At 40.3% G+C, this 19,376-nt stretch overlaps 1 non-coding gene across 1 annotated transcript; it reads right to left on the reverse strand.

The window, feature by feature from the left end:
- Window positions 1-16,230: 16,230 nt before the first annotated feature.
- Window positions 16,231-16,316, reverse strand: LOC138992848 (small nucleolar RNA SNORD35). The gene has a single exon (XR_011468175.1). It is a non-coding gene; the product is annotated as a small nucleolar RNA SNORD35 (small nucleolar RNA).
- Between the last annotated feature and the right edge of the window lie 3,060 nt (window positions 16,317-19,376).

A 19,376-nucleotide genomic window follows, 5' to 3' on the forward strand; every position in this document is an offset into this window, starting at 1 on the left:
TTCACATGTGCCACAATTGGGAAGTGGCTCCCAAACCCACAGAACTCTCAACAGGTTAGCCAGTCAGGCTCACCCTAATATTAACATCCCAGGAATGCAACTCTGTATTTTACACCATTGAATGTTTTTGGACTCTGTTTATAGTGTCAGGTATTTTTTCCTTGTGCTGTGTTTTAATCTTTATTTCAATTTCCATCAAAATCAAGAGTTTTTTTCAGATTTTAGATATGGAGAACAGACTGATGGTTGACAGAGGGGAGGGCCTTTTGAGGGGCTGGGTGTAAAGGTGAAAGAAATAAGAACTATAAATTGGTAGTCACAAAATAGTCACAGGGATGTAAAGTACAGCATAGTGACTATGTTTGGTGCCAGGTGGGTACTTGAAATATTGGGGGGGGAACACTTTGTGAAGTATATGATTGCCTAGCAACACCTGAAACTAATGCAAAATAATACGAAATATAAACTGCCATTGGGAAAAAAAGCTTCATGATATAGAATAAAGCTCTGTATTGATCCTGTAAAAACAAAACAAACAGACAAAAAAGAGTTTTCCCTGTTCCCTCAACCTCTCCACCAACAGCTAGGGGCAGTTGCAGATAGGCCACCTCCCTTCAGGGAGGAAAGAACAGTTCTGTTTCTGTGTCCTTTCTTCCCTTCTCAACTGGCTAACTGGAGCTTCAAACCTCCTCCAGGGTCAAAGCATGGAAAAGGCCATTCCCAAAGCAAACACTGCCCATTGCTCCAACCATTGGAAGGCATGCAGTGGTCTCACTAGGGATAGAACACTAGTATTGATCATACTTGAGCACTCCAATTGAATTCCTAACAGCATCCTGTCTCATGTAGCTACTTTAGCTCTTTTGGCTTAGGATTTGTATGGTCTGTTTTTTGTAGTACATTCTTTTAATTTCAGTTTTTCTGTATCTTCATTCCTGAGGGGTGTCTCTTGTGAAAAGCCTCGAAGTGGATATTTTTAAAAATATGCTTATATTGATATTTAGAAAGAGAGGAAGAGAGAGAGAGAGAGAGACAGATAAATCAATCGGCTGCTTCCTGCAAGCCCCCTGCTGAGGATCAAGCCCAGAAACCTGAGCATGTGACCTGACTGGGAATTGAACCAGTGACCTCTTGGTTCCTGGGTCAATGCTCAACCACTGGGCAACACCAGGTGGGCTAGATGGATATTTAAAAGTTCAGTATGTTAGTTTAGGTTTCAAAATTTGCCAGCTTTCCAGATGATTCTTATGGCTGGCATATGTGATTAGTAGCAGGATTCGAGATCTTTCCTGGTACAGGCATGGGGATAGCAGAGGTGGCTGATGACAGCCTCAATCTCATCTGCCTTCTCTCCCACAAGAATCTTCAGCCTGCCTACCTGATTAGCCCTCGTTCTCAGCCTGTTCTTTGCCTTTTTTTCAAAATTCAGGAAATAGTCTGATTGGTCCATTCACATAGAGAAATCAATTAATTTTCTCTTGAGAAAATTACTTGCTATTGGACAAGAGAACGTCTGCTTAACTTTAAACTAAAAGAGAAAACACATAAGGATTGACTGGAGAGTTTTGTGGAGGTCTTCTAGAGGCCCATAGAGAGACAGTGCTCCAAAATCTGTCCAGGCAAGAGAAGCTAACCTTTGATAGCTTCCTCCACGAGGGACTTCTATAAGGAATAGAGAGACTTTTGATGAACTGTGACCCCAAAAATGTATGATTAAAATACTAAAGTGAGAGAAATGAAGTAGGTTATGGGTTTGGGAGACTTTCTATGTTGGAAAACCAGACACTACATCAATTAGAAAGCTTTTAGCCGCAAGTAAAAAATTCCCCAACTAATAATGGTTTAAACACTATAATGCTTAGTTATCTCTCTCTCTCTCTCTCTCTCTCTCTCTCTCTATATATATATATATATATATAAGCCTAATATACAAAGTGTCCCCTCGGGAGTTCGACCCACCAGGAGTTCGATTGCTCGCTATGATGTGCACTGACCACCAGGGGGCAGCGCGGAACGAAGGAAGGCCCCAGCTGGCAGCTGCTAAGGACCCTACCTGTGCACAAATGTTGTGCACTGTGCCTCTAGTTTTATATAAAAATGAATCTAGAGCATTTCAAAATGTCTTAAAAAATCCGTTTTTTCCAATCCTTCTGTTTTACCATTCTAGAGTATGCTTTTTTTTTTTGTCTTGGTGTTTGTGCCTTATGGTCACATGATGGCTGCTATAGCTCTAGTCATCCTGGCTACTCCATTCATGGTCAAAGAGTCAAAATTAAGTCCTTGCGGGCGTATTTCTCCTTCTATTAGAGAAAAAAAAAATATTTGAAGGATGCATTCTCTCCCTAGAAGACTTCCTCTTAGATCTCATTGTAGAAAACAGAATTAACTTTTTCAAAGAACAAAATTCTGTTTTTTATTAGTAGGTATTTATCAGGGGACACTTTGCCAATCATTAATATTCACAGCTAGGATGTGCAGGGGTCTTCCTGCCTCAAGAATCACAGTACTCAGGTATACCCGGTATATGACATGGATATGCACAGACGAATATAGCAATTGCAGGACCAATGGCTTGGTTAGAATTAGCCGATGGACTTGGGAAGCCACTCAAGGATATAGAAAATAAAACTTCTTTCCTTGTAAATGAAGGAAGGAAGCTTTGTTCACTTACTTTCAAGCAACCATAGAATTCTGACATACTCTTTTTTTTTATAATCCTTACCCAAGGATATGTTTATATTGATATTAGAGAGAGAAGAAGGGAAAGAGAGAGAGAAAAACATTAATGTGAAAGAGAAATATTGGATGCCTCCTGTACGCACCCCAACTGGGGATCAAACCTGCAACCTAGGTATGTGCCCTGACTGGGAATCGAACCTGCCACATTTTGGTTGTATGGGATGACACTCCCACCAACTGAGCCACACTACCAGGGCTGATATACTATTTATATTTCTTCCCAACTCTTAGAACAGGATAGATTCAAAGCCCTTGCCAGAGATCACTGTTTGCTCAGTTACTTGGATACAGCTTCAGAATCCTTCTCAACAAAGTGATTTAGGCAGCAGTTATCGATAGATCTGAGTTGGCACTGAGGAGAAATGATACCTGGATTTTTGTACTAATGTTGGTTTTGTAGCTTTAGGGGAAAAAGCGTAGATAGCATTAGTTCCTGTGGACAGTGCACTCCTTTCTTCATGCATTTATTCATTCATTTATTCATCAAAATTCACTTATCCAAAACTAATCAATCTCTTACCCAGTGCCAGGTACTTTGTCAAGGCCTGAATATATTAAGCAAAGTAATCATATAAGAACAGAACAGAAATAAATGTAAATTTTAGACTCAGTACCACTACAACATTTAGTAAGTGTGACATAGCTAATAATCTTAGATGTGAATTTTAATTTGATAGTCCCTTGGTTCAGAATGCTAAGCTGTGTGTAGTCATTTCCCAATGAAGCCCTGGGGAAAGGCCCTGGAGAGGAACAAAGAATCCTGAAGCATTCAAATATTTCCTCTGTCCCTTCAAAACAAAAGAAAACCAAACACAGCACCATATGCCAGAAACCAGCCTACAGAACAGACGAGGATCATCTGAGAGTGTCTGTAGCCTCCCCAACAGCAAACCTAGTGACTCCTGCTTGAGCCTAACTGGATCTGAAGATGAAACAGTTGGGATGTGACAGTTTCGCCCTCAGTGGTTTGGGGCAGTAGCAGAAATGCGGGGACAGTGCAGGTTGGAGGGGCCATGCTACTGCCATCACGATTTTTTTCCCGACAGTCCCCGAGAAAATGCAAGCCGAACCGACCTCTCCTCAGCGGCTCTGTAACCGTGGGGCTCACGCAGGCAGATTGGCATCTGCAGGCACATCTTTAGCAAGTTGGCAGCCTCCGTGCCCTTTGCAGGTTGCAATCAAACCTGCCTTCTACAGCAGCCTCTTTCTGGTTGATTAACTTTAATGTAATTTTAATTAAAAACCACAGTGTCAAAGGGTTTAGCTACTCGAGAAATGAGCACAGACTGCGGCCCAGTGGCAGCAGTCACTTGGAAAATGGAAATGTGTCTTGACAATGTTGTGCAGGGGCCAGATAAACAGGGTCGCTGCAGTGCCGCTCGCACACACAGGAAACGGGCAAGGGAACATCGGAACCGCGAGGCCGGCTTGGGGGTCCGGGGGCTCTGCTGTATGAGTTTCAGGTGCCATCCACAATTTTTAGACCTTGCTCAGTCCTGGCACCAAGTACTCTCTCCAGTGGCTGGCTGTGACCATTCTGTTCTCCTATTGGCACTTTAGCCTCTAACTCAGCACACAAATCTAGGTTAAATATGAATCAAATTTCAGATGGGGAAAAATAGCCAGCCCTTACTGTATTATTCGACTGTACACCTTCCTTTTTCTCTGTATATATGTTTTATAGCAGACTGGGGATTTTAAATATTAGAAATAAATGTTTCTTTCAAGGAAATGCTTCCTTTGAGGGACGAGTCCTTGATTATTTTTAAAAATAGTGCCAGAAAACGAAAACTGAATGATTTCTTCCAAAAAAAAAAAAAAAGATTGCTTACATTACTCAAATTGGAAGAATGAGTGGAGATAATCTTGCAAATATGTTGGTCATGCTAGCTTTAGAAAATAGATTTTATTCACTTGATCTTCTAATGCATTAAAATATGAATATTTTAAAATTTCTAGCTAGCCTGAAGATATTATTTTTCCATTTCTATTTCCCTTTAATATTTTGGTGGATGTTAATGTTTAAAACAGAAAACTGAAATGTGATCCTGTGTGTGAGAAGTATTTTCTTAATGATAGTGGTCTGAACGCCTCTATTCCACGCTAAACTGCCTTTTATTCTTCCTCAATGTAGCTACATTTTCAGGGCACAACTCTCAGGAGAACACCTAGTGACGTCAATTCTTCAGAGGAGAATTTCCTCCACCAGGTTTATGGGATGCTGGGGCTGCTTTGCTGACAGATGGGGCTGGTACAGGTGGGCCCAGAGCCATCTGAACAGAAGGGGCCCCTGGACCCTGACAGAGAGGATAGACAGAACGGTGGGGGAGAGTTTAGGGCAGTGGACAGGGAGGGGAGAGAGGAGGCATAGAGGATTTCTACACCGAATCCAGCAGAGAGGAAGAAAAGCAAAAACAAGCAGATGGGTGGACAGGGAGAGGTGATTTGAATTGTATAACTTGCTTAAGAGACTAATAAAAAACAATCTCTGGGGACAGGACTTCACTGCAGGCAATCTTGGAAAAGTAGAAATGTATCTAAGATTGCCAAAGCAAAGAAAAGCACAAGGAAAATAAATATGAAATAGAAGGTATAAAAAATGAATTGTGTGTCAGCTTGTGGGATGAATTCTCTGCAGGCCCCTGTATGTACTCAGGTAGTGCCATTCTCTGGCTGTTTCTGTTGGTGAAGAGCCACTCTTATTGCCCTCATCTTCATTGCTTTCTCTATTGAAAGACAAAATAGAATTTTGACTGTCTGTTCAGCCGGTGACATCATTGATCAAAATGGACTTAGAACAACTCTATACATTTATAAAGTTCCTATGAGGCCAATTAAAGAAAACACCTACCAGAGTGGGTTCTGAATAAGTTAAACCAGAGTATTCCAAAAAATATCTTCCCTAGAATATTATTTTTTAGGATATTTATATGTGAGTTTTAGAAAAATGGTGACATGAAAATGGGGAGGACTGGGTTACACATTCAATAGATTTTTTAATTGCAGGACCTCTCAGGGCCTTCACATGCTCTCTTACATATGAAACTTTTCTTCAATTTTGGGGTTAACTGACAAAGCATGTACCTTGGGAAACAGAAGCAGGCTCCCTTGAACCAGTCAGAGGCCATGGGGCTTTGTCCTTGTCATGGAGATGATCTATGTGGGTACATTTGCAATGGACATGAATCTGCATTTGCATTGCAACCTGTGTTCTGCAAGAGACTGGCACTGGCCATTCTGCTGAGAAGTCATCTTCTATCTAATAGTGTAAATCAAAACACTAAAAACACTCTATTTACAGGTGACTACATCAGTGGTGGTGTTTAAAAGAAAAACTATTTTGCAGTAGACATTTTTAATTAAAAAGTTTATACTTGGTTACAAATGATAATAAAATTTAATTTCTGAAAGTTATGGCCTCACGACTGACTGGAATGGATTCTGGCCATACGCACAGCTGTATCTGTGTATTATCACTGAATTCCAAGCTGACTGCTGATATTTTTTTGTGTCTTCATTTACAATTTATAATGTCCTCATTTACAATGCATAACAAATAGACCTTAAACTCCATGACAACAGACAAGTATATTTTTGCTCACTCTTGATAAGTGTCCTCAATACTTATCAATGTAGTAGTCTGAACTCAACAGATTTGATTAGAACAAGTGAATTGGCCCTCTGGCTAATGTTGGATACTAGTTGTGAAATATCAGAAAGCATGAGAACCTTGCACCAAACAATCTGGGAAATAACTTTACCAAACATCATCACCCAATAGGATGATTCCTTTTCCTTTTGTTCACTGTAATATTGAGCACCAGTTCTGCTATGAACCCTGAGAGAGAAAGAGAAAAAAAGAATGCAACAAGAGAGAGCTTTTAGGGATCAGATAAGTTTACCACCAGAAGAATTAAACCAAATTGGTGGGTGAGATAGAGGGAGTGGGAATTGGGGAGTGTAGAATAGTGCAAAATTACCCACATTTAAGCTCAAGCTTCCACATGGGAGTAATATACAACCTTAGAATCCATTTCATTGGAATGATGGATGTTGGATTTACATTGGTTGGGGAAGCTAGAGGAGGCAGGGAGGGCACATTTGATGTGGGAACTCAGTTCCTCCCTTGGGAACACTGAGAGCCCAGGTCTTGGGAGATGGCCTAATAGATGTAAAAGGGACTCAGCATTAATCCTGCTGCGTCATAACAACAACTTGCACATTTACACAACATATTTTCTCACTACATTAAAATTTATTATTGTACGTAAACCTTACAACAGCTCTGTGGGGGGGGGGAGATGCATATTCTTATTCTCTAATTTTATTCTAATAGACAAGGAAATGAAGGCTCAGAGAAGTTAAAGTCATTATCCTATAACTAGTAGGCTCACAGTTGAGCAGAGTAGAACCATCCAAATGGTCTGGCTCCGAGTCTTCTGTCATAAGTCCTTTTCATCAGCATAACCTGAAGCAGGTGGTTTAATCTTTGTCCCAGAGGCCCATTGTAGTGCCGAACACCTTTCTATGCTTAGTAAGCAGTAATAAAAAGCTTTATTTTCATTATTGAGCTTCTTACTTTGTGCCAAGCACTGCTCATGTTTTGTGTGTTATATGCCTATCTGCCCATTAACTTAAATGTCCTGGATGGAATTAGGGTATTATTCATCTTTGAATTTTAGAAAAAAATCAAGAAGTAAATTACTCAAAAGTGACACTTTCAAATGCTATGGGCCATTTCCCATATATTTTACAACCTTGTTCAGAACAATGAAGATACTAGCACACAAACGTTAGTTTGATCTCTATTCTTGAGTAAAATTTTAGTCATAAGGAGTTCAATCATGTACAGTTTTGTACAAAATAGCCTGGCCCTCAGTCTCTGTTGGATTATAAACTTCATGAGGATGGAAGAATGTTTGTCTTTTCTCTTCCCTTATCTCTAGCATATTTCTTGTCCTGGAACATAACAGATACTCAATAATTTTTTAGTGAATAATTAGTGTTGCATTTTTTTCTGCTTATGATGAGATCTGACTTTGGTTTGTGCTTGAGGTAGAACATGGCAGTGACTTCTAATAGTAAAGTTTTGTTTTCCTGGATAAATTTGACTGCCAATCTGATTTGTGCAAATGTTGAACAAAATCCATCTTGGAACTTCCCTGATACTCAATGAATCTAGAAAGCAGAAATGGGGAATTTAATTCTAATTGATATTTGTCATCAGCCAAATAAAGCAGATGGGCAAAAACCAGATTTGGGGAGAAAATAAGTTATTTCTGTAAAGTTCGGGGTTCAGCATTCTGAAATCTCATTACATATCCATTAACCTTTGATGTACAGAGAGGTTTGGATAAGGAGAGCTAAGGGTGAACTACTACTACATTGAGTCAAGGATTCTATACTATAAACCTTTACTTCAATGATCTAATTTAATCAGTGCAACCAACTCATCAGAAAAGGACTGATTTCATAGTTCTCTGGTTTGCATTGTGTTAAGGTGGGGCAGCCCGTGGGGCATAGTTCTTCTGCATTGGTTGGCATCTGCTGAACCTGAGGAGACGACAGCCATGGTAGAGGCAAATCAGCTCTCGTTTTTCCACAGTCTAAGCTCCTGAACCCCAGGCAGTAGGGGAACCTTCTATGGAATACATAGTAGGTGTTTTAATGCCATGTAGAAATTCAAAGGTCATCTTGTACCCTAATTCTCACATTGACTCTTTAAACTCTGTCTTATTTGATATTGTTGCACTTTGGTGGGTTTTTACTCTTCAATAACCTTGTAGGCAGGGTCTCATTTTTTTTCCTGGTTACTTCTGACTCCTCACATAGTGTTCCGTACAAAGTGGCTCAATAAATGGTGCTGATAATTAAGTCATTCACTGAATAAGTATTTTTTGAGCATCTAGTGACCAAAACAAAGATAACATTATTATTGAGCTCCAAATCACAGAACCCATTGATCATTCTCTATTGCTCATCCTCCCTTACCTTTGACACCTTAGTGGTCTCCCATGGCCTGCCTCTACTTCCCAACACACTGCATGACTCTCCCTGACAAGCTGCCCCTTTTCCCTTGACCATTATTCCACTAAATAATTTAATCAATCCTTAAGAGTATGTGGCTAGTTTGAGTTGGAGCCAGGACTAGAACTCAGGTCTTATATATAAATCAAAGATCAAGAAACAGCCAAATCTTGACGGTTTTGATTCATGGAGAGGAAACCCAGATGGACATACTCACAGTACATGCTTCCAAATCAAACAACATTTTCCCCCTAAGGACATTGTTCACTGTATAGCTAGAACAGTGGTCGGCAAACTGCGGCTCGTGAGCCACATGCGGCTCTTTGGCCCCTTGAGTGTGGCCACAAAGTTTCAATAGTACTGTACGTGCACGCCCGCACGTGGTATTTTGTGGAAGAGCCACACTCAAGGGGCCTCAGTTTGCTGACCACTGAGCTAGAAAATATTCAGAGAAAATTCACCTGTCTACCTGCCCTAGGGAAATGAGAAAATTCAATGCCCAAATCATTCATTCAAGAGGGTAATCCATGCTGGAAATGTTGTTTAAAGTATTATTTTAAAAGGCCCTTCTGTCTTTATTATGACTATAAGGCTGCTGAGTCTGCCCAGGCATATGAAGTTGCAAAAAGGTTTTCTTTTTCAGACCTTGCATTCTCCATACAATGAAAGGAGTCTTGGCACATAGTTGGCAATTACGATCTAGGTTTTCTGCATAACATTGTTTTTTGTGTGTTTTTTTTTCTAACTAAGCTTTAACTCAGTAGACATCAGGCTGCAGTGGAAATACATGTGGCCTACCACGAGCAGAAATAAACACAATTCTAACCAATTTTCCTGTTGATAAAAGCATGTGATTTCATTGCTTGGGGCCAAAGTTTTAAGAGTAGGCTCTGATTTCTCTGCAGGCACACCCCTCATTTATGTGTGCAAATAGGGTAATTAAGAGTCCAATTACCAGATTTGCATTGGCAAATGGGGGCTTTGTGTAGATAAGATTCTCCATAGTTTGGGACCAGCTGAAACTTAGGTCTTTTATTTTTGAATCAACTCTCTAACAATAACACAGGCTTGATGAGGTTCCCATCTTGCCTTAGTCTGAAGCCATAGCTGAAGACTTCCCTTCACTTTGGTGATTCAGTGAAGCTTGAGAGCCAAAGTTAGGATCTTGAACGTTCTGTACTCTATGGCAAATGCCATCTCAGCTCCTTTATGACCTCTTCTCCACCCATATCTCTGAACATGTACGTATATGTACACACCTTCTGGAAATACGTGTTTTTACCTCATCTCATATGTTAGATTAAGCCAACTAAAGAAGAGAAAGATGAGAAACTAACATTGCCTATAAAATTATCTTTCTATCCTTGGCTCCTAACCTTCTACCCAACACATTTTTCTCCCAAGCAGAACAGGCGATTCCCTGGTATCTTGCTCTAACTGCAAGTTTTAATTAATAGATGAAACATTGTGGTTAAGCATTCTGACTTTTAGGATCATTTTCATAGGTTACAATCTAGATTTTGTTGTTTACTACCCATGTAACTTCAGCTATTATACTCAGTTTCTTCACCTATAAGTTGAAAATAATAATGGTACATAATCTCTGAGGCATGTTGTGAGTATTTAATGAAATAATTTGCTTGGCAGAGTGCTTAGCTAAGGTGAAAGGTCAATAAATGTCAGCTCTCCTTAGGGTGACAGTATTGTCCAATCTGAACACTTTGGGGATTGACAGGGGACTCTACTAATAATTTTGTTGGGAGAGCAGACACAAAGTCATGGTCCTTGGTCTCAGGAAGCATATACATAGAGAGATAATTAATTACCAAAACAGAATAAGACTAGTCTTCAAAAAGGTTGTAAGCCAAGTGTTCCAACAGCAGTCTTGAAGTGTTTGTCTTATGCATCATTGTCCTATTTTTAAACTGGTCAAAAGGCTCAATCTAAAGGGAAAAAAGAGGGCATATTTTTAACTTTTATTTTAGATCAACAGTTCTCCAAATTGGTTGCACATTGAAATCTCTGAGTGATTCCAGTGTGCAGCCAAAGTTGCTGGCCACTGGTTTAGAGCCATTCTTCTCAAACTTGGATGTGCCTACAAATAACGTGGGGTCCTCGTTAATGTGCAGTCTTAAACAGTAGGTGTGGTGCTGGGGCCAGATGTTGCTGATGCTGCTGGTTCATGGAGCACATCTTGAGTAGCAAGAGTTGTGAGTTGGAGTGTGTGTGTGTGTGTGTGTGTGTATGTGTATGAGTGCATGTGTGCACACACATATTCCTATGAAAAGATGTTATTGTTCTCCCTAAAAACCAAACTTGTCTTTTCTCTGGGTTTTGACCATGGCATGGCATACTCAACCAGAGGAAAATTTCCCTCTTGTCTGTGGAGGATTCCTGAGGAACACAAAGACCCTTACCTGCTGACTCATGCACTCAGAATCCTTCTTAGGCCATCAAGACAGTCCTGTTTGCTGTTAGCTTAGGTTTCTGTTCAGATGTGGTTGTGCTGTTAGTTATGGAGGACTGCCTCGCTAATGGCATCTCAGGTCATTCAATTAGCACATTTCAGGTTTCTCTGGTCATAGACACCTCATAATTTTTTTACTAATGCAGGTGGATCTTTTTCTTTTTCCAAATCATTAGACATCCCTTCCATGTTACTTTTCACTTTCCACCCTGTGGTGGATAAGATTCTATTTTAATACCATCTCAACACATCTCTGTGTTACGGCAATTTAGGGAGAAACCAGGAGCTAACTTATTTCTTTAAAGAAAAAGTTTTTTTTTTAATCCCACTAAGACATTGATTCTGCCTCCTGTCTTTACTTGAATTCAAGTATGGAGCCTTGGTGTTAATAAATAGGTGTAATGAAGGCTGTGTCTGAAGATGGCAGCTGAGTCTGGGAAAATGGGGAGGAGTACAGGGTAGGGTAAAAAGAGAAGACTCCTCAGGTTCATGCCTGCAAAGAAGAAGGTAAAAACCACTCCCTTTGGAGAAAGAGCAGATGTAGTGAGTTCCTCATTTTGTCTTAAATCCTGGCATCCTAGGAAGGAGGAGCTCAAGTGGGGCAAAGGTGAGATCTGGTGATGAGTCCTCTGAAGTCAGGTGGGTAGAAGGACTCCATTTCAGGGCTTTTCAAACTTTACTGTGCCCAGGAATCCTCTGGGAATTCTCACGCTAGCTTGTTTGGCTCAGTGGATAGGGTGTTGGCCTGCGGACTGGAGAGTCCCTGGTTCAATTCTGGTCAAGGACACATGCCTGGGTTGTGGGCTCGATCCCCAGTAGGGGGCATGCAGGAGACAGCCGATCAATGATTCTCTCTCATCATTGATGTTTCTATCTCTCTCTCCCTCTCCCTTCCTCTCTGAAATCAATAAAAAAAATATATATTTTAAAAATTCAGATTCTCGCCCTAACCGGTTTGGCTCAGTGGATAGAGCGTCTGCCTGTGGACTGAAGGGTCCCGGGTTCGATTCCGGCCAAGGGCATGTACCTTGGTTGCGGGCACATCCCCAGGAGGGGGTGTGCAAGAGGCAGCTGATCGATGTTTCTCTCTCATCGATGTTTCTAACTCTCTATCCCTCTCCCTTCCTCTCTGTAAAAAAATCAATAAAATATATTTTAAAAAATAAATAAATAAATAAATAAAAATAAAAATTCAGATTCTCATTATTAGGTCAGGGCGGGGCTCAAGTTTGCCCATTTCCAACAAGCTCCCTAGTGATACTGCTGACCTAAGACCACACTTTGAGATTCAAGGCTCTACAAGCATACATCTAGGGCCATGATTTTCAGCCTTGGCTTCTCATTTGAGTTATCTGAAAAGCTTTAAAAAACCCCAATGCTCAGTCAGGCCTTACCCTAGACCTATTAGTAAATCAGAAATCCATGGTAGGGGACTCAGGCATCAATAATTTTGAAAGCTTCTTGAGTGATTCCAGTGTTTTGCTTTTTGCCAAATGTTGTCTGGTTGGGTGCATATACTATGTAACCTTTTTTGGATTGGCTTCGCTCACTTAGCAATGTGTATTTAAGTTTCCTCCCTGTCTTTTTATGGCTTCACCACACATTCATTTTTATTTCTGAATAATAGTCCATTGCCTGGATGTGCCACAGTTTAATTATCCATTCGTCTACTAAAGGACTTCTTGGTTACTTCCAAGCTTTGGCAATCATTAATAATACTGATATAAAGATCTGTGTGTGGGTTTTTGTGGATGTAAGTTTTCAAATTGTTTAGGTAAATACCAAGGAGTGCTATTGCAGGATCACATATGGTAAGAACATGTTTGGTTTTTGCAAGAAACTGCCAAACTATTGCCCAACATGTCCATATTATCTTGCATTCTGACTACCTATGGGAATGTGTTGCTACATATCCTCACCAGCATTTCATGTTGTTGGTTTTTTGAATTTTTGCCATTCAAATAGGTGTGTAGTGGTATCTCGTTGTTTTAATTTGCATTTGCCTGGTGACACATGGTGTTGAGCATCTTTTCACATGCTTATTTGCCATCTGTATATCTTCATTCTACGCATATATAAGAATAGTTTCATCACCCCAGGGGGAGTGGTCCTCAACCAGTGAGTGACAGGAATCAGTGTACAAATGCTGCAGTTTCCTCAACCCTTGGGTGAATAACTCTGAACATGTGCTCTATTCTATTACCCAGATTTTCCCCATGGGATTAAGGTCTAGTTGCTCACAGTGGTAACTGGCCTATAATGCATACTCGCCTTCCCTTTCCTCTCTCACTTCCCCACTTCGCTTTCGGTGGTAACGTCTGGATCCCTGCAGGGGTGGTTGGTCCAGTTGGCTGTGTGGACCGGAGAGCAGCCAGATCCTAACTGGCTATTAGGAGCTTCTTGCTGTGGTCCTTGACTATTAACTCTGTTCATGAACTCTTGGAGCCCTCAGTCTCCACTGGCAATTGGCATATGAGATCCAGACACCATCTTCAAAGGGCACAAAGAAAGGGAAGGAAATCTAAAAGACCAAGAGACACCACATATCCAAACAGACTTGAAACCGGAAGGGAATAAAAGACAATTTGGCAAGTCTGAGGTTTTAAGTTGTTTCCCCATGGGAGGATCGTATAGAAGATGAGATCATCTATAAATAAAGAAGGTGAAATGTCTTTGTACATCTAAGAAACAGAGTGAGAACATATATAACCCACTACATACAGATTAGAGGTAATGACTACAGCGCATCAAACCGAGCGCCTGGCCGGTGGTAAGAGCTCAGTGATAGGTGGCTGCTGTCACTGACACCATATTGGTCTGAGTGGCCTTTATTGTAATAAGGACTTGTAGCTAGTCTAGGGTGAGCAGAAGGAATCCCTTCTTAGTTCTGTTGTTACTCTTAAAAACCCCCAAAACCAGTCCTCAAACAGTTTAATGATCAGGATTCTAAATAATGGTTCTTTAATTAGAAGGAGTCCTAGATTGGTTCTGGGGCATTGGTCCATTGAAAGTATGAGACAAGTCTGTTCCAAACCTAAGAGTTCGATTTGATTAACTAGTATTGAAATGTTGTGTTAGAACTCACTTATAATGAAGAATTGATATTTAAATGAGCAAAGTCAGCCTAAGCATCAAACCAGCTGAACACTGAGACCACTTGCTTGCTATTTCTCCCTTTGGTTTTAAATTCCACACCACAAGAGGCAGACAACAACAACAACAAAGGCCATATATGCAGCTGAGAGATTTCTTTCTGTCCAGTTCTGTTTCTTGTCTTCTTTTTGCCACTGAAGGCAGATTAAAAAGGCATCATTTTCTTTGACATACGTAGAGTACAGTCACCTTGCCTATCAGACTCAAACAGGGCAAAAGAAAAGCGAGGGAGGGATGGGTTTCTGGGGAAATTTGCATATACATTTCCATTAGGGTTAAAGACATTTAAATCCACATTATCCTGGACCACAGAATAATGAATGCACTATTATGGACAAGGCTTAGCGTGTGTTGCTGCTGCATTTGGCAGGTTCAAGTCTTGCTCTGGGTGTAATATTTTGTGACTCATTTTTCCTCAAGCATAGAGTAATAGGCTTTAACTTTGCTAAGCTTTTCTGCCAGCCCTTCGCCCCCTGCTGTTCCATTATATTGAACTTGTAAGCAGGACGCTCTGTCCGGCTCACGCAGATTACCGCAGCAATACGGCCCCGCTGAGGGGCTGGTGTCAGGATAAGTGTTAGGGAGGGAGCTCCCCATCTTGGCATGCTGTTCTCATCTTATTAAATTCAGCTTTGTGGAAGCAGGGAGCCTGCCTCTCAGTCACACTGGCTCAAACCTGATCCAACTGCTACTGTCAGACAATATGAAAATAGGAACCACCACAGCTAATGGCAGGTGCTGCTTCAGAGCTGGAAAAAAAAAAGTCTGAGGGGTTTTATTATTATTATGATTTCACGAGTCTGTGCGAGTGGGTTATTTTACTCTTTTAGACACTTCACTGAATTGAAGGCCTGTTTCAGAAAGCCTCATGCTTTTGAGAAAGGAACCACATTTCCACACTTTCAGCAGCGGTGGGTGCACATATGTTGGGGAGTCCACCTTAGAAGATTGCTTTTGTCTACATTCTCAGCTATAGGTTCTAGTGTATCTCAAGGAAATTCATATTTAATTTCAAATAAATAAATATAAAAGAGAATTCTTAAGTCTCTGGGAGTCAGGAGTGTTCTCAAAATCTTCCAAGTGAAATAATTTAAGATTTGTGTCTTAATGTAACAGAGTGGCTAGGTTCTGCTTAGAGATATGAAACCATTGAACAAAATGGAAAATCCCAGCTCTGAAAAGAAATTGTTGTGTGGGTTTGAGAGTCCCCATCTTCACTCTAAATGTCTGCCTTTATATATATATTTAGTTACACATTGCTGCAGAAAAAACCACTCCAATATTTAGTGGCTTAAAAGCAAAACCATTTAATTATTCTGTATATTCTGTGGGTTGTCATTCTGGAGAGTGGATGTTCAAATGATCCATGCCAGCTTAAGCCTTAACAAAGACTGAATTCAGAAAGCACTTGCATGCTATTTCTCCCACTAGTTTTATTTTGTAAGGAATTAACAGTCAATTTTATTGTGCTTAGACCAGGAGTCCATGAGTCTTGAGGACCTCTGTGTGTCTGTCAGTTTTTTTCTCCACATTCTTTTCAGCCTGTTTCTGTAGTCTCATGGAGTTGCTTTTTCTTTCGGTAAAGGATGTTGGCTTTCTCCTTCCTATTCTCCTCTAGTGGCTATGACTATCGGATACATCCAACCAACCTCAAGAACCAGGTAGGCAAATGGTGGTAGGGAATGAAGTTGTAAAGCAATGGGGGAGCCTGGACTGGGGAGAGGGTAGCCATGAAAGAGGGGTTGATAACCCACCTTAGAGGACCTTGGAAATTTAATAATCTAATTTTTCTCACCAAGCTTTAACCACAAGACACATCCACCCCCTGTAAGAGCTTCCTACTCCTCCTGGCATCAGCTAAACCATTGGCATATTGGCACTCCCCATAGTGACATCAACAGACCATCATGAGAAAAAGCCATCATCTTCTCTCCCATTACATTTAAATAGGTTTTGTTAGATGGTTCTTCCGCTGGTCTCACTTAGGGTCTCTATAGCTGTTGTAAGGTTGAGGGTGGGGCTCAAGCATTTATGACTCTTCACTTGCAAGTCTGACAGGTACCATGGCAAGGATACCTAAGCCTGGGCCTCAGCTAGTTCTCTCTCCTTCAGTTGGTCTCTCCTCCACGTAGTCTCTCCAGCAAAGTAGCTGAACATCTTACTTGTGTTTTGGCTCAAGGCTGCTAGGCCTTCTTATAGACTCAGGGCTTGGAACTGTCCTAGTGTCATTTCCCCTGCATTCTACAGTTGAAGGGAGTCACAGGCCCAGCCCCGATTCAGTCTTTGAGATGACAGCACAAGGGAGGAAAGACTGGGGTTGCTGTTCATTGGGGACCATCTTTGGAGACCAGCTAATGTATCATGTAATATACTTTGGTCTTCGGCCTCCAATAATAATCTAATGATGCCATCAATTCTGCATGATATGACTTTTTACATGAATAATTTAGTTAATTCTATAATTTTTACTGAATGTAAGTTTTAAGCTTCTTGGCTTAGCTCTCTATGAAATAGAACCCCCATCCTATCTAATAATAGACAAAGATTGAAATTGACCGTACCTTCACTACACCTCCCATTGGCTAATCAGCAAGATATGCAAATTAACCGCCAACAAAGATGGCGGTTAATTTGCATACGTAGGCATGAAGCGGCAGAGTGAAGACTGAAGGCGGCTCCGGCCGGGGCAGCGAGGGCTGTGAAGGCAGCTCCAGCTGGAGCGGCACTGGTTTTCCTCCGGCACCCGGGACCCAGGCCTATTGTACGAATCTTTTTGTGCAACAGGCCTCTAGTTACAATATAAAGTTCATTTTTAAAAATATATTTTATTGATTTTTTACAGAGAGGAAGGGAGAGGGATAGAGAGTTAGAAATGTCGATGAGAGAGAAACATCGATCAGCTGCCTCCTGCACACCCCCCACTGGGGATGTGCCCGCAACCAAGGTACATGCCCTTGACCAGAATCGAACCCAGGACCCTTCAGTCCGCAGGCCAATGCTCTATCCACTGAGCCAAACCGGTTAGGGCTATAAAGTTCATTTTGAGATAGTTGAGACTCCAATTAGTTGAGGTGGGTGATTGGATAGAACATGAGAGTATGGAAATGCGGAAACCAAGTCACTAAATGCTTGAACCAGGGTGAAGCTATGAATATATATTTTTAACATCTTCCTTGAAAAGTAACATTGAGTTCATCAGGCTTAATAATCCAGAAATCTGTAAGGGAGATTCTTGGAACATAGTGACCAAATGTAGCCCTTCAACTTCATCTCCAATTTCAATCTGGTTGCTCCTACTCCACCCAAGGCAGCTGCTTCAGGCTCGAAGGAGCCTGGGACCCAATTTCCACACTGAAAAGTTACATGAGCAAGAAATAAACTCATATTATGTTTATTCAGTGAGATATTTGTATTGTTTGTTATAGCATCTCTCCTACCCTCATACAGCAGGCTCTACTTCTTATAACTTTCTGTAGAACTGCCAGGAATTTTAACTGGTGCTTCTCAGGTGCTCAGTAAATACTTGTTGAATTGATGATCAAGGAATAAGCAAGTAATTTACTACAAAACAAGGTATGGGTTGAGGAATAGAAATTTTAAAAAATGTTGATTTCTATATTAGATTGCTCAGGAATGGCCTATGGTAGAGGAAGTAATTTTAATTTCCTTTCCCATTCAGTTTTTAAAAATTTTTCTGCTCTCTCAAGGGCCTATTAAGAGATGGGAAAGGTAGAGAAGGTGACATTCAAAGGTTATTTATTAGCTGTCTGCTTTGTTTTTCCTCAAATCTAATTTCTCTCCTTTAAAAGATTTTACTGCTCTAAGGAGTGGTATCTCGTACAAAAAAAAATCAAAACCAACTAAAATAATGATTATATTTAAAATATATTTCCTAGTCTCTAGTTGAATCTGTGAATGAATGTCTCTGGCAGTCTAAATATCAAAGACAGAATGAATTTTGAAAAGTGCTGTGCAGCCTAACCCTACTTATTTACTAGTTCTCACCTCCTTAATAGTCCACAAACTCAATACTTCTCACCGAAGACCCGGCAGTCTCACCCTGCTTCCCCACCAAGATTTCATAGCCAAGAGCTGTAATGAGGTCTCCTGCAAGTGCAACTCCCATTATGTTTACCAAATATGTTATGGTATCTTTACTGAAAGATTGTTGTCAACAGTGTGTGTCTCTCTGGGCACAGTTTACAAGGTGATTCTGTAAACTTACATCATTTTTTTAAATCAATTAATCCTCTCTCCCAAGCAATGTGCTAATCTGTCCTGCGCCTCCTTGTCATTGGTGTGAATTATCTGTTTCCAAAAGCATTTTGCATATTCATACAATGTTATCATTCAAATGTATAATATTAACCCAAAGTGGTTTTCAAGCCAAAAGTAATTAATTCTGTTTCAGATAAATCAATTAGAATTGGAAGTAGAGACTCTGTGCTGGTTTTTGTCTTAGTATTTCTAGAAAAGTAGGCAATATGCAGTGGACTGATAAGTATGTTAGATCCTTTATTAAGTCATACATGTTCTGATTTACCTGAATAACAAATAGGTTAGTAATAACTACATAGAGATGAGGGCATGTTTAGCTTCGAGAAAATGCAATATGAAAAGTCAAGCTTATGAAGGATTTAAATTATGGGGCAATTATTTGCATTGCAAATTAATGATTTGCTTCACAGGAGCTTGATAATTTATTAGTAAGTTGTCTAAAGAGGCTGCGAGGTTAATTTAAAGCATGAGTCAGAAACTTTGTCTTAAAAAATTATAGTAAATATTTAGGCTTTATAGTCCATATGGCCTCTATCACAATTATTCAACTGTGCCTTTATAGGGTATGTATGGAACAAAACCAGCCATAGATAATTATGTAAATGACTAATCATAGTTATATGCTCCAATAAAACTGCATTTGTGGACACTAAATTTAAATTTCATATAATTGTATTATGTCATGAAATAGTCTTATGATTTGACACATGAA

Source organism: Myotis yumanensis, unplaced genomic scaffold, assembly GCF_028538775.1.
Source record: "Myotis yumanensis isolate MYYU_CA2020_CCGP unplaced genomic scaffold, mMyoYum1.0.hap1 SCAF_14, whole genome shotgun sequence".
NCBI classification, from domain to species: Eukaryota; Metazoa; Chordata; class Mammalia; order Chiroptera; family Vespertilionidae; genus Myotis; species Myotis yumanensis.